The sequence below is a fragment of the Taudactylus pleione genome, unplaced genomic scaffold (genome assembly GCF_031769625.1).
Source record: "Taudactylus pleione unplaced genomic scaffold, aTauple2 ptg000005l, whole genome shotgun sequence".
Classification (NCBI taxonomy): domain Eukaryota; kingdom Metazoa; phylum Chordata; class Amphibia; order Anura; family Myobatrachidae; genus Taudactylus; species Taudactylus pleione.
This window is the reverse complement of record NW_028284408.1, coordinates 17962216-17977705: the sequence shown is the minus strand read 5'-3', so window position 1 is coordinate 17977705 and position 15490 is coordinate 17962216.

Genomic DNA, 15490 nt, shown 5'->3' with positions numbered 1-15490 from the left:
AAATTGCGAGCCGGAGCCTGCGGTTGAGGTTTTCAACCGCAAGCTCCGGAGTGATTTTGGCTCTATCAGAGCCAAAATCACTCCAACTGACATCACTAGTGATGTCAGTGGGCCGGCTTCTGACGGGAGGCGTTCCCGTGGGAACGCCCCCGTCAGGGAGGCACGCCCCCGGCACGCCCACCAAAGGGGGCGTGCTGTCAATCAACATTGACAGCACGCCCCCTTTGATCGGACACAACGAGCGAAGGACTTTCCTTCGCTCGTCGCGTCTGACGCATGCGCACGACGGAGCTCCCTCCGTCGTGCGCATGCTCAGTGCATAACATCGACCCACTTGCGAGCGGACAGCCGCTCGCGAGTGGGTCTGAATCAGGCCCATTATCTTTAATTAAATATTACACTTTTACAGTTATAATTCATATTGATGAATTTTAATCTTCCAGCTAAGGACTCGTGTAACCTAGAACATAGGGTCTAATGTAGTGGTGGTTTTCTCTGAGACCCCGACAATGTCATATGGGCTTCGCTGCACCAGGTATACAGATCGCAGCCTACTGAACTGTTTCTAGCATGGTCGGTACATAAGAGTATCTCACCAATGCAAGAGAGTTCTCTTATATGTAGGGTCATCATAGGGATTTAATGTACCCTCTGCTGTCCCTGTCCCCTTAGTGCCTGATGCCATGATGTCGGGCACATGATGTCATTACGTTGCGCGTTGGGTGGGGGCGGAAGCACTTGTATGTGCAGCACTGACTGGAGTGTCCTGAGGATGTTCCAAACAGTTGCACAGACTGCAGTGTGCCTGTCTGGAGCATCTAAAGAATGCTCTGGTGGTGCCGAAGCAGTGATCCTGGCTGCAGGGTTAACCCTGCGCTTTTTGTGACGGCACTGATTGCACACCCCTAGTTACAGCCCTGCTTATATTTACATTGTAGGAGTGCTCATTATAAAAAGTGAAAAGACAATATGCCTGGGCCTGTCCAATTAACTGTGAGGTGCTAATGAGATACATAGCTGCATACAGATCTGCCTATTATGGTAGGTTGTACATCTCAAGTTTTCCTGCATACCTTTTAGGGGTACAGGGAAAAATTTACAATGTGGATGGCCGCAATTTGTGATTCCTAACTGTACAAACATGCCTTTTCTAAAACTGTTCATCAGACATTCTTGATGATTTTGGCCGGGATGTACTAAGGTTGCGGTGACTATTTCGCCAGTCACCGCAACCTTACTAATCGCATATGTGATTAGTATCGCAAAGGACAGCTCTTGCGATAAGAGCTGCCCTTTGTGAAGCAGCCGACGCCAGGTGACAGGGTCTCCGGGGGACCCCGCCCCCTCTGAGCCCCGGGAGATTCCTGCTGGTCACCTGTGCAGGAAACCCCGGGCTCCTCCTTCTCCTCCTCCCTGCACCTGGAAGAAGATTAGGAGGAGGAGGAGGCAGAGGAGGAGCGCTGGCCGGCGATCATGGAGAGCAGGTGAGTGGGGTCCAGTGCGGGGCGGCGAGGCAGCGGAGAAGCATGGGGAGAGGGGTGCGGTAAGAAGCCCATAGGCTTCTATAGGGTAACACCAGGTTTTTCTGCCATTACCCTCTGCACCGATAAAAGTTAGTCCGGGGCTTAGTACATATGGAAATGTGGTACCGCATTTTTCCTTTAGTACATCCCAGCGTCTGAAAGAAATGGAGCAGCAGTTAAGCTTGGTTCTAAGGGCCTTATTCAGATACGGATGGTGCGAGCAGCTTTGCAATTTCGTCTGTGTAGATATGGTAATACAGCAGGAGGCATCACGCCTTCTGCTGCATTACTTATCCGAGTTGCCTTGTCCAACACAGCAGCGGATACTCTGCGGACCATCGGCTGGCTAAGGTGACCCATGGGGTCATGCAGCCAGCCGCCGCAGATGAGAGGAAGAAGCCAGGAAATCTCCATCAGGCGACGGAGATCCTGGTCTCTTCCTACCCCCCAACGGCGGCAATTTGCCTCCCTTTCGGGAAATGGAGGCCATCACCGCCCACAAACGGCAGCAGATCATTGGGAATTTGCGTACACTGCTGAATAAGGCCCTAAATCTGGAGTTGCCAGAATGCGAAGTAAGTAATTTACAAACATAACAAGTTGCACTGTGTAAACCAATGCTTAGATTCTAGAACCACCTGTTGCAGATACAGTGAAGGATGTTACAGAAATATTGAACTTTCGGTTTTATGTAAATACTCTTTAAGCCTGATTCACTATGGATTGCTATTGCGATCGCAGCTGTGATTACGCACTGAGGTCTGCTGCGAAAATAGGTTAATAAATGCAATCGCCAAGCAGTCGCACAGCCAGCATAGAGACACCCACTACTGCCCACTACCGCTATCTCACATCCGTAATACCATGCAGTCCTGCATATACATCGGTAACATCGAGTAACATCGGCCCCTCACTCACTTTTACAGCAGGTCTGACCTTACTCAGAAATTGCTAACCTTGTTGCATGCAGTGAGTACACAAGCTGCGTATGCCGTCACAGTGGCTAATTTATGCACGCCCATGCAACGCCGTTCAAATGGACAGACACGTCTGCGTTTCTCCGACCACTCATCACCACCCCCAATGCCGACCTCCCATCACTCTGCGATGGCTGTCTTTCGGCATGAGTGATTGTTAACTCACGCACGTGCACTGCGATGCATGCGCAGTATGCACCACCAACCGATCTGCGTACGCTGTTGCAGTTGCAATCCATGATGAATCAGTCCCTCTATCCACTATACGCTTGAGTTAAAAAAATGTTCAGCAGAACTCCATGAATGAATTTTGAAGAAAAGTTATGTGCTTGATTCTAGCTGGATTGTCTCAGAACTGCCATATCCTGCATTGTTCCAACATTTTCATAACAGACTCGGAGCAAAAGTAATGTTACTGTTTTTGTAGGCAGCTGCAAAGTGAAGAATTTCTTCTGAATTTGGGGTTAATGAACGATGCTCTGTCAGAGCTCCTTGATCTTTCTCTAGTTTTACAAGAAAGAGACATTCATTTAGTGAAAGCGCAAAGACTATTAGTCAGGTAGGTTCATGTCTTTGAGTCTGAAAATGTTACTGGAAATGTTCCCAGCTTCGGCTTCTGCATCTATTTTTACTGAACATTTCAACAGAATACAACTTATTAAAAACTCTAAAGTAAATACCATCAGTCGGGCTCAGTTTTATGCTAGACTAAGTAACCATGCTAAGTCACTGACTGTCATCAGTAAACGTTAAGGGGTACATTTACTAAAAATTAAATTTTGGTCGATTTGGTGTTTTTCGGTGATTTTGCAAATTGGAGATTTACTAAAGGCCACTTCACTGCAACTCACAGGTGAAACATAACTTAACAACTGGTTAGCCTAGGGCTGGATTCTTCAGAAAATGGGGACTCCAAAATTAAAAGATCCTGGACTTCTACATGGACAAGGGGACCGAGCACATCCAAGGACAATGTAAGTATGAAGTGTGAGTGTTTGTAATAAAGTGTTACAACATTTGGTGTGTGTATCCTGTGGTTTACAGGGACCTGTAGTTCCACTGTAAAGAAAAATTTTAAATATATAGTTGATAGCACTATAGTAGATAAGGGGACCCCATTTTATATTTGGGGTCCCCACTTTCTGAAGATTTTCAGCCCTGATTTGATCAGTTTGGGGCTTGTTTTACATTATGTCAAGGTGTGTGTCTCCCTACTATAGTTTAAGCCCCCCTGGCTGGTTATTGGAAGATAGGGGGGACCCCATGCCACATTTTCCCCTGATTTTCTAGTACCAGACTGGGCTCAGAGGTCCAAGGTTGGTTGTGCTTTTGGATGGGGGGTGGGGAGTTGTGTGCCTCAAATACTTAAAAAAAAAAAAGTCTGCACAGAACATACTTTGATGTATGAGCAGAGCAGCTGATTCAGCATTGCATGTAGATGCAATGCTGAATGCAGATTCCTGACCCATTCTGTGAGTGTGCAGAACAGGTCCTGCATGAACGCACGGAGGGCCTGATTCAGAGCCGCTCGTAAGGGGCCGCTCGTTCGGTCCGAGCGATGTTCGCACAACTGCGCATGCGTATGGGTTGTAATACGCATGCGCGAACCAGTCATTGCGGTCAGAAATTGTGTGCTCGCAAAATAGCGAATGCCTGCTAATTTGAGTGACAGAATGAGGCGTTTGTGGGTGGTAACAGGGGAAGGTGCTTGAAAACGGGGAGTGGAGATCCGAACGCAGGCGTGCCAAACGGTCAAAATGGGCATTTTAAGGGTGTGCATAATTAACAAAGCAGCGTCATCGACCACGTCACTTGGTTGTCTTTTAGCCTGAACTGCTCGCATGATTGCGGTAGGAAAATGCTACCACAAGCACTGCGAGCAGTTCATACGCCTTTCGATGTACTCGATTAATCTAATAAATAGCGGAGATGACGTATAATGCGAGCGGCCAGGGGACGTTTTTAAAAAAATGGCGAACGCATGTTTAGTTAGCTCGTTCAGACATAGAGGCGTCAACAGACCGCAAAGAGTGAGCGCTCTATTTAAATATCCGGCCCCTTTTTCTGAACGAGCGAGCGCAAATAGCGTCCGGCTCTGAATCAGGCCAGGAGTCCCTACTATGCTTCTGGCTGATTAACAAGGGGCGGTGCGGGGGCGGGGATGGCCAGCGTTTCCGGAAATGGGGGCATGTCCACCCAGTTTTCAGGTAGTGGTAAGGCCAGGGGTTGCGTCCACGGATGCAGTTTCCTGAATTGAGTAAGTTGAGGATTACTCAGCTGGTCATTGGCCCGGCGCCGTCCACCATCGCGACCTGTGTCGCAGTGCGGGGATCGCAAATTCAACAGGGGGTGTCATACATCTCCTGCTGCATGTGCATATTAGCAAGGACAGAATTGCAAAGCTGCCTGCGTGGTGCCTGCGTGCAGCTTTGCACATCCGTCCTAAGCTGAATATACACATGATAGAAATAATCAGTCGATATCAATAGACATTCAAATACGCTGATCAGTAAATTTGTGTTTTTGATCGTAAAATGTTTTGGTGATGTCCAGGGATTGCGTTTAGAAGTTAAACACGATTCTTAGTAAATTTGCCCCTAGCTTTTATGAACCTGTCAAAATTGCATACTGTGGTTTTTGGTCAGAATATCTTGCCAATAGATTAGCATAAAATAGAGTTAAAGTGACCCTTTCCAAATACCTTTCGGAAAAACAAAAATTACACTTTGAGATTCAAACACTTTTGGAGGCAAAAGTGCGTAATCGGAATTGCTGCAACTTTTGCGTTGCATGTAAGTAATGTAGAGCAGGGGCATATCTACACCGTGGCCAGGATGGCACTCACCAGGGGCTCCAGCGCTACGGAAGAAGCCAGAATATGGCAGGGATAAGTAAGAACAAGACGGGCCAGCACCAGAAGAAAGAAGATGAGGACTGGAGATTGCTGCAGGTGGTGGGAAGCAAAGAGCTAAATGAAGCTCCACACTGCAGCCTCTCCCAGTTTACCGGTAGGTGGCATTGGTCACCAGTTAATTTAACCCCCATCCTTAGACCACTGGTGTCAGGCAAGAGACCCAGGGGTTGAAGTGGGCAGAAACGGGGTGGAACTGAGTTCCGTCACCTCTAATGATAGGTGGAACTAGTTCCACCTCCACCAAGTCCCTGCACAGACGTCCCACAGACAGAAGACAAGACAAAAGTCCAGGAATGATGATGTTCGTCCATGTAAGATGACGTTTAGCCTCTTTCTGAGTTCCGTTTTTTTGGAGGGAAAAATCCGAACTCAACGTGCAAACTCGAACCTATCCGAGCCTGCACATCCCTACTTCCTAGTATAGTGGAACCTGTTATAGCAGCGAAAGGTGGGAGAGGGTGGCCCATATTAATTAATTCTCCTGGTTTTAGAAAGAGATATTCAGCAAGCACCTATTTGTGTGATGTTTGGGTGCCTACATACTTTTGGCTATGTATAGTATGTAGTATATTTGATTTAGCTGTGACAAACAGATACATACACATTGACAAAGAACAGTGGAAGAGTCAATCTCCCATTCTGCTAAGAAGATGCTATAGAAAACATCGACTGGTATTAAGTCGATGCAAGGAGTTGATATAGTCACAGTTGTGATTAAAATACAGCAGACAATACTAGAATATATAGGAAAATAAAGAGGAGATAGTCTAATACAATTAGATGAAATCCACAAAATAGCATCCATGTATATCAGGGATGGGGAACCTCAGGCCCAGGGGCCATATAAGGCCCCCGGAATCATTTGGTCTGGCCCTCTGAGCTTTTTTCTGATAGCCCCATGTGGCTAGCAGGGTGCCTGGAAAGGCACCCGGCAGCTAAAATCTATGCAGGAGTGCTGCCTGGAGCGTCCTTAGGATGCTTCAGATGGTTACACCACTGCCCTTACAGCTCCCCAGAGCATCCTCAGGATGCTCCGAGCATTGCTGTAATCACCGGTGATTGTGGCCCTGCCCCTGTGTGACATCACACAGAGGGGGCGTGGCCTGCACCCAGCACGCGAATAATGGTATATATATCAAAATGGCACTAAGCAGAAAAAAGGTTCCCCACCCCTGATGTATATCAAAGCAATGAGATGTGACTGAGATAGGCATGGAACTCCTCAGTGCAGCCGGTAGCTGAGAAATGGCAGAACTGTACCACGTGATATTCAGCTGCAATATGGTAAGTCTAACTTATAGACAAATGGCAACAGAAGGGTAGAAAGAAGTCTGGTATACCGGCCAATAAATCAGAGCCAGGAGCTGCTCCCAAGCCAGTTGTCAGAACCTGAAGTCACCAATATTCAAAGCCTGTAGCCAGAGACAGCAATGGCCATTGGAGCCCGGAGTAATATAACTGTACGCTGAAGGTCTAGAAAAAGGTTTAGACATGGTTTTACTCAAGGCACTGAAACTAATACAAATAATTATTATGAAACTAGTTTAGGGTACTTATAGTTCTGTTTCCTTAAGTCTCAAATAAAGGATGTTTTTATCTTGAAATCGAGAAAAAAGTTGTCGCAGGATGTGTATTTTCAGTTTCAGAGGTGTAGCCTCAATTATTTTTGGTGATCCTACTTGATGAGGAATAAAGTCATGAAGAGAGAGAACATTATTCATTTAAGACTTAAGAGGAATGCTACCACAACATATAGAAATAACATGGATGACAGGGTATTAATGAGTTCTGCATCAGTACAGGTAAGTATGAATTTTATTATTGTTAAGAATCTACAAAACAATGGGGCATATCCAATTAGCTGCGGGGTTTACCCCACAGCTGATTGATAGCCAGGACCTATTCACTTAGGTCCTGCATTCCCATGCGTAATGCTGATTATTCCCTACAGCCTCAAGAGCAGTGAAACAAAATCTGTGTTAAATGCAGCCTCAGGGGTTTCGCCAGCAGGGTAACCCATATATTCCAGCATTATCCGCGGAATCTATGGGTTACCGCGCGTTACCCCAGGGTTTACCATATGGGGAAAATGTTGAATAATTGAATAGCTCTGGTCGTGACATTCGGTGGTTTTCCCCACGTGTAAACCCAGTGCCTAATTGAATATGCCCCAATAAGTTTAACCCTATTACACCCAATTGTTATACACTTACTGAGATTTTATGGTTAGTAACATTAGAACATTGGAATTACACACTAATCCACTTTACAATCCTTATAGAAATATATAACTAATTGTAAAGGTCTTAGCTCAATCAAATATATTCAATTATAATTAATTAGAATATGCCAGAAAATAATATTAATTAAATAAATTAGGAAAGAAAAAAAACAAAAGCTCTATCTCATCCAAAAATAAAGAAAATGCCTTAAACATTTTTTTTAGATAGTATCAAGTTATTTTAAAATTTTACAAAATCAATCCAATCAACTGTGATAGATGCTAGAGATCATGTGTAAATAAGCACCATGTTACATATATGGTGGAGCAACTCTAAAATAAAACAATATTCATAACATAATTAATATAATTACAGAAATTTCACTCCCAAAATGTCATACCTTTTTACTTTTATGCCCTCCAATCCTAAAGTTTAACTCTAATAAACCATACTTTATATACTACAAAATTATTAATGGCCACACACTGGAGAAATTTGAAGCCCCAAATTATTATTATTATTATTATTATTAATAATAATAATAATAATAATAATAATAATAATAATGTGGGAATTATTACCTAGAATCAATTAGCAACATTTAAAAATACAACAATTTTTGCTCTATTTGGCCTCCTTGGCTTGAAAATTTTAATAAAAACTAGAAAACTAAACTAATGCCATTAATTATTTTTTATTATAGAGTTATATGTTTTGCCAAACATGTTAAAAAAATATTGCTTTAAAAATGCCTTTTTATAATGTTCCCAACAGTTAAGAGAGAATAACAGGTGTTATTCTGGTGAACAACTGAGAGAAACAATTTTGTGTGTAACTTGGAAATTGTTCGAGTTCTTTGAGCAAAAAATAGAGGTGTATATTATCTTCTGTAACTATCTAGTTATGGAGGATTTATGAAGGTATTTATCAATACCATGGAAACCCCATTGGTTTTGAGATGGAGACAGCAACTAATTATGATGATTACTTTACAAATAGTATGTAAGGCAGTGTTTTAACAAACTCTCCCAGATAAGATCTATGTTACATTTTTAAAATGATACCAATAACAGTATGTAATCCTGCAGTGGTATCTTAAGTAATCACAGCTATAAAATACACATAAGAGTCTTAAAAACTGTGTATATCTACAGTTAGGGCATGAACATTAGATACATATCATACATTAGATATGTATCATTATAAGGAGATTATACTAAGAATGTACAGTACATGGAAAACTGGAGTGTTGTTACCCAAGAGTTTACAGGTGAGATTATGACATTGTTGAGCAGGTATAAATTCTAGGGCATTTGAGAATAATTTGGCTGCACTCAAACTTTCCAATAGAAACAAATTAAATGATATCAGAAACTAGTTTAATTACTTAAAAAAATCTGAACTATTTTATTGTTAAAAATAAAATAAATTTCAAAATGAAAATATCAATATGTGAAGTGTCTGACAACAATGACTGGTATTTTTAATTTATATGGCTAATTAGGTAAAGAGTTATAGCATATCCCAAACATAATATCCACAGATCATTAATGATTTCCAAAACTAAAATGAGTACTGACAGTATTTCATACAGAGCTGTACAATCCTTCCCATCTGAATATGCTAGACAAAAGACAGTATAAAGGTCTCACCACTCCAGTGGTTTGAGTATGAATTAGTCTATACATATATTTCAGCATCCAGGATAATAAGTTATGTCCACCAAACATAGAAAGAGGCCCATGCGGTATTAATAGCTGTCTAGATGTCAAGTGCAAATAAATTAAGTGTTTCAGTGCGAATAGTACATGTTCTTTAGAACGATCAATCCAATAGGGAAGATTCCAGTATTTAAATGTGAATAATCCAATGATTAAGGGTATTAATTATGAACCTTGTGTGTACCAGGGAAAATAACAGCCCATGACTCTTATAACTGAATTAATGATTTATGTTATACATGATTGATTTCAAAACAAGAATTTATTCATAACTTAAATTAATTAAAAAAAAAATAACATTTAAAGCAATGTGACTTATTTATGTCATGTATGCACATCATTTAACATAACTATAACATACTAATAACAATAAAGCAAGGAAAGAACAAGTACAATTCAGCGAGAGGCGAAAAACAAAAACCCTGCTGAGGGACGGGTACACATAATTATATAAATAAGACAAATTATTGTCCGTCAGTTCAGACAAAAAATTAAAAATCCCTCAAAACTCTCCTTGGCAAAAGTGGTGAGTGGAAAGCCCTGAGTAGGATAGACGGGGGACATAAGTTCACAATGACTATACCAGAATAACATAACAATACAAAGACAGCACAAACAAAAAAAACAACAAAACAAAATAATAAAAAGGCACAACCTGAAAAAACAAACTTAACAAAGCATAATGTAACATTTGTAACTGGCTGATTTCCATTGGCCCAAGGCCTGAATTTCAGAAACTGAAAAACCAGCAGCCACAGCAGAGGTTGCAACCCCAATTTGAAATGAATGGGTGTTAAAATCCTGTGAAGAGAGGCTAACACTGGAAACACAATGCTTCGAAACCCAGCAGAACTGGTACTTAGTTACCAGGGTACCATCCAGATCCAAAACCCAGGAACTCCTCATACAAATGTGCAAAGCTATCTCGAGGACTGCTTAAGTGGAGCCGATGCATGGGGGCACAACCCTCTGAAGCCTAGGCCAGTAAGCACAGGGCTCTTCAAGTTACAGGTGGCACCGATGTGGCCCGAGCATGACCTTATAGAAGGTGACACAACATAATGACTTCATAGGTCATGTAGTAGCTCATTGTCCAGCCTGCGCACAGTGCATATGCACTGATAGAGCACTGCTGTGAGTGACTGAGGCAGGGTGCAGCATGCTGGTGCCGCGGCTGAGGAGTGATGGAGTGACTAACCAACTGACTGGTTACTCTCTGGTCTGACAGGGTCTGGAGTGGATAGCCTGCTCTCAGTTCTGTTCTGTAACTAGTACTGCAGCTACAGTATCTATGCCAGATCCTGGGTGACTTGCCTATGTCGAGCATCTTTCTCGCTTAAAACATTCCTGGCTTGCACTGATCAATTTGATGTTCAACATTTGTATATCTGTGTCAGACTGAGTCTAAATATATATACTTAGTGCTATGATGCACCAGCCTCTAGGGGGCAGATTCAAACAGCAGCGGTGTTTGCCGTGGGTTTAATGCTTGGAGCTATTCAATTATTATGCAAATTTCCCACATGGTAAACTCACAGTTAATGCACTTTAAGCCATAGATTCCAGGTTAAGTGCATGGAATCTATGGGTTTCCTCCTGAGCCCCAGAAGCTGCATTTAAAGCACATTTTTTTTCCTCACAGCTTCTGAGGCTGCAAGGAAAAATCTTGGTTAAACACACCCTCTGGGGCTTATCATGTGAGGTATTGCCCATGTGTATGACACATCTATACAATCTTGCTAGGGTAAATGGACAGACTTGGCAGTCCCCTGAAGAAACTCTACCCATTTGATTGGTTTTGGAGCATCAAAATCCTACCTATTGGATTGGTTTTGGAGTATCTCAGTCTGCACAGCAATGACCTAACACCAACCACCACATCTGAACGTAGCATCGTCACATCCACCATTTTGGAAGATGCAGCCAACTCCGAAGTAAAAAAAGACCCAAGAAAGGCCATTGAAAATTCCAATTGAAACAGATTTGCCTCGAAATGGGACACTGCAAGATCTGTGATGGCTGTGTCGATAAAGGGAAGAAGTTGAACATTGATAGGGCGCACAGGGGAAAAACTAACAAAACCCTTCTGAATTAGAAAGAAATTTGTCAGATTGGGGTGGTCTTTAATTTAGAAAAGATCATCGCAAGGGACTGAGAAAAACAAGCTCTATATCTGCCAGAGATATAGAGATTCAAAATAAAATAAAGCATTTAACAATTCCCAATCTTACCTCCATGTCTGTGGCAATGGGAAAATGCTTCCCAAGTTTGATGATAATCTCGCATTGTGCTTGGGAGGAGAAATTGTTTGGCTAAGCCCTTCATGCCGGTTGAACCCCCTAGATCCAGCACTGTATGTGAAGAGCTGCACCTGAAAATTATCAGTGACTGAGGCAATCCACAACTGAACATTATTAAAATCCTTGAGAAACAAAACTTGGATACAATAGGTCACATTTAATCTCGGATGACAAACAAATTATATGGTGAGGCCTAGACACCCCAGCCCTGTCCTTTCTAGTTTTCAGCAAAAAACCTTGCCCATTGGTATTACCCGACAGGCAAAGTTCAAGAGGTCCAAAAGAGATTGAACTTCCCGCAAAGTAATCCTCCACGCAGCAGCAGTTATCACAATAGAATTGCAAAGCTTAGTGGCTTTCTCCAGAGGAAGTTGGTAAGACCCAGCACATGTATTGATTTCGATACCCAAAACTTACAATTAAGGACTCGGACCACTGGTTTTGCCATGTGCAATGGGAACTCCAAAATAGAAAAATAGCACCCAGATAAAAAACAAAAGAGTGTCACAATGGTCTGAATCAGCGGAACCCAGGCAAAGAAAGTCATGGAGATAGTGACTATCCCGTGAACACTACAATGCGCCAATGTAAGAAGGTGCTACAGTATATCTTATAAAATATGCACAAGATACCGATCATCCCATGGTCATGTACTTATCAATGTAATAACCGCTGTCAAAGCAAAATCCTATGAACCTGAAAGAATCAGGATACAAGGGAAGCAAATGAAAGGCAGATTCGACATCAATCTTATCCAGCAGAGCACCAGACAAATGACAGGCCCACACAATGTCCAAAGTATCATAATAGGACTGGTAAACCACCGAACAGATCTCTGGATTTATAACATCATTTACAGTACCCAGCTGGGAAAGATAGATACTGAATGAGGCAATATGAGCCAGAGTCTTCTTAGGAGCAAAGCCCACATAGGAAAGGACTAATCCGTACAAAGATGGTTCAGAGAAAGGTCCGGCCTTAGGCCCTAATCTCATTTATTTCTCCAAGAGGCTTTGGACTAGCAAACTAAAGACTCACACTAATAACACAGTCCTTTGACTTAACAGGACCACCAGCAACATGTGATGTTCACACAAGCCACCCCCAGTGTAAAGGTTTATACCACCTCATTCTCATTGCCAATCATTTGGTTTCTCATATACAACAATAACGAAATATTAGCAGGCAAGAGAATTACAGGTCAAATAGATTATAACAATGTTTAATGTGGCAACGCAACAAAAACATTCTTAAATGAAACCTATCACATTTACCCAATCCTGTGAGAGTATTTAAGAAGGCAACAAAGTGTAGAGATTATAATTATTTGAGATAACTCACACTACATAAGACTGCTTTCTGCAACTACTTATTGTTTTTATTTGAGGACATGTGAGCCCAGCCAAAGTATTTTACATTTTTAATTTGGGTTCTCGGGAAGTACAGTACACCTTCTTTTGACAGCAGCTACTTGTCTCCAATAGCAGTATAATAATTATATTTTGGTGTCTAAGGAATTTAACAATTTCTTCTTTCTGTGTATGCTTTATGCTAGCGATTTAATTCTGATGCAGCTTGGAATAAATTACTATGGATCTGGCTTGTTGTCACCAAAGAAGACAGGAATTGTTTCCCGAACTATTGTAGAGACACAGAGACACCTGATGGAATTACTAAACCAAAGGAGAATCAATAATTTTTCAGATGCTTTTCTAAATTATAGAGCTTATTGAGGAATGATACCAGACATTGGTCAAATAAGGTCACTCTCCAAAAATATTTGAAGAGTGACTGGATCCCTAGGGGGTCACAGCATATTTAAGTCACTCTCTTTTTTTTCAGATGGCCCAATATTATTAATAATTGGAACAAAGCATTGAATTGTGCTCTCACTCTTTTTTGCACATTGCCTTAAAAGTATCTAAAATGTGCATATTAAACGGGAAATATAAAACTTAGATATTCATAGTAATTATCTCTTTTATAAAGAGATACAAACAGAAGAGAAGAGCAGTTTAAAAAGAATGTTATTTAAAATAAAAAAAAATATACATTTTTTTTAGGAATCCTTGTGACCAGGGCCGGTTCTCCCATTACGCATTGTACGCAGCGGGCCGCAGGCAGACTGTGTCTCTGTGACACAGCTGCACCACGTGTGTAGCGCTGACCGGACGGAGTTCGATCAGCGCTACACAGCACAAACACACAGCCGCCGGCGCCGGCAGCTGTGTGTTTGCTTTAGCAGCTGATGAGAGTTAGACAGACTCTCATCGGCTGCTGCTCCCACTGCCAGAGCCGGCTCCCGCAGTGGGTAATGGGAGTGACGTCATGACGTTACTCCCATAATGCAAAGCGGCGAACGGAGTAGCTGATATCGGCAGCGGGACCAAGAGCAGGAGCGGGTTTCAGGTGTTTTTTTTTTTAATTACGTCTCTACTGCGGGCGGGAGGAGGTGGATTACTACTGGGGGCACCACAAGGGGGGATTACTACTGGGAGCACTACAAGGGGGGCTACTACTGGGGACACTACAAGGGGGGATTACTACTGGGGGAACTACAAGGGGGGGAATACTACTGGGGGCACTACAAGGGGGGGATTACTACTGGGGCACTACAAGGGGGGCTACTACTGGGTGCACTACAAGGGGGATTACTACTGGGGGCACTACAAGGAGGGGAATACTACTGGGGGCACTACAAGGGGGGGAAATACTACTGGGGGCACTATATAAAGGGCACTGCATAGGGGGTACCACTACTGGGGGCACTGCATAGGGGGGCAGTACTACTGGGGCACTATATAAGGGGCTTACTACTGGGGGCACAGGGGGGACCACTACCGGGGGCATTGTAAAAGGGGCACTGCATAGGGGGAACCACTACTGGGGGCACTGCATAGGGGAACTACTACTGGGGGCACTATATAAGAGGAATACTACTGGGGGCACTGCACAGGGGGGACCACTACCGGTGGCACTGCATAGGGGTACCACTACTAGGGGCACTGCATAGGGGGACTACTACTGGGGGCACTATATAAGGGGAATACTACTAGGGGCACAGGGGGTCCACTACCGGTGGCACTGTAAAAGGGGCACTGCATAGGGGGGCGCCAAAAAATATACTCGCTTACCAAAAAATTTGGGTTGGGCCGGCCCTGCTTGTGACTATATGAATGTTCATATATGAACCGATCATAATCGTAAAGCTAAAAAATTACAACTGTTTACCACTATCGATTTTGTTCTCAAAGCACTGGGGCTAATACAGAGGTGGACGCACGGATGCAGTGGAGCGATTGTCCCAATTGTGTCTGTACAGAGTCGCAGATGCGATTTCCGATGCACGTATGGAGAAGTGTTTTGAAAATGTACAGTAGTGGGCATCCCCGGGAGGTGACAGTGAGGTGCCCAGACACAAGGATGGTCCATCTTATGGGTGTGGTATGGGATTGTCGCGGGCTTGTCAGTGAAAGTGGTTATGTACACAGATGATCAACTGCTCACATAGGAGGCCATACTTGAATGGATAAACTGCACCTGCCATAGAGCTGGTGAAAGTTTTGATGGTGAAATCGATGGTGCTACTAAAGACTCACCAATCAATATTACAGAGCGTATGGATGCTGAAAGTAGGTGTCTCAGTCCTTGTGTATTTGGATGCACAGATGTACACCAGGCGGCTGCCAATAGCCACAGCCGTGTCCGCTTCTGCGTCCACCTATATATCAACTGCAATGTCTTCAGACAAAAATACAGGAGAGAAAGATGTTTGCAATAATTCTCCATATCTGTGGGCAAAGTTTTAAGAGGATGATTCACAATATCTAGAA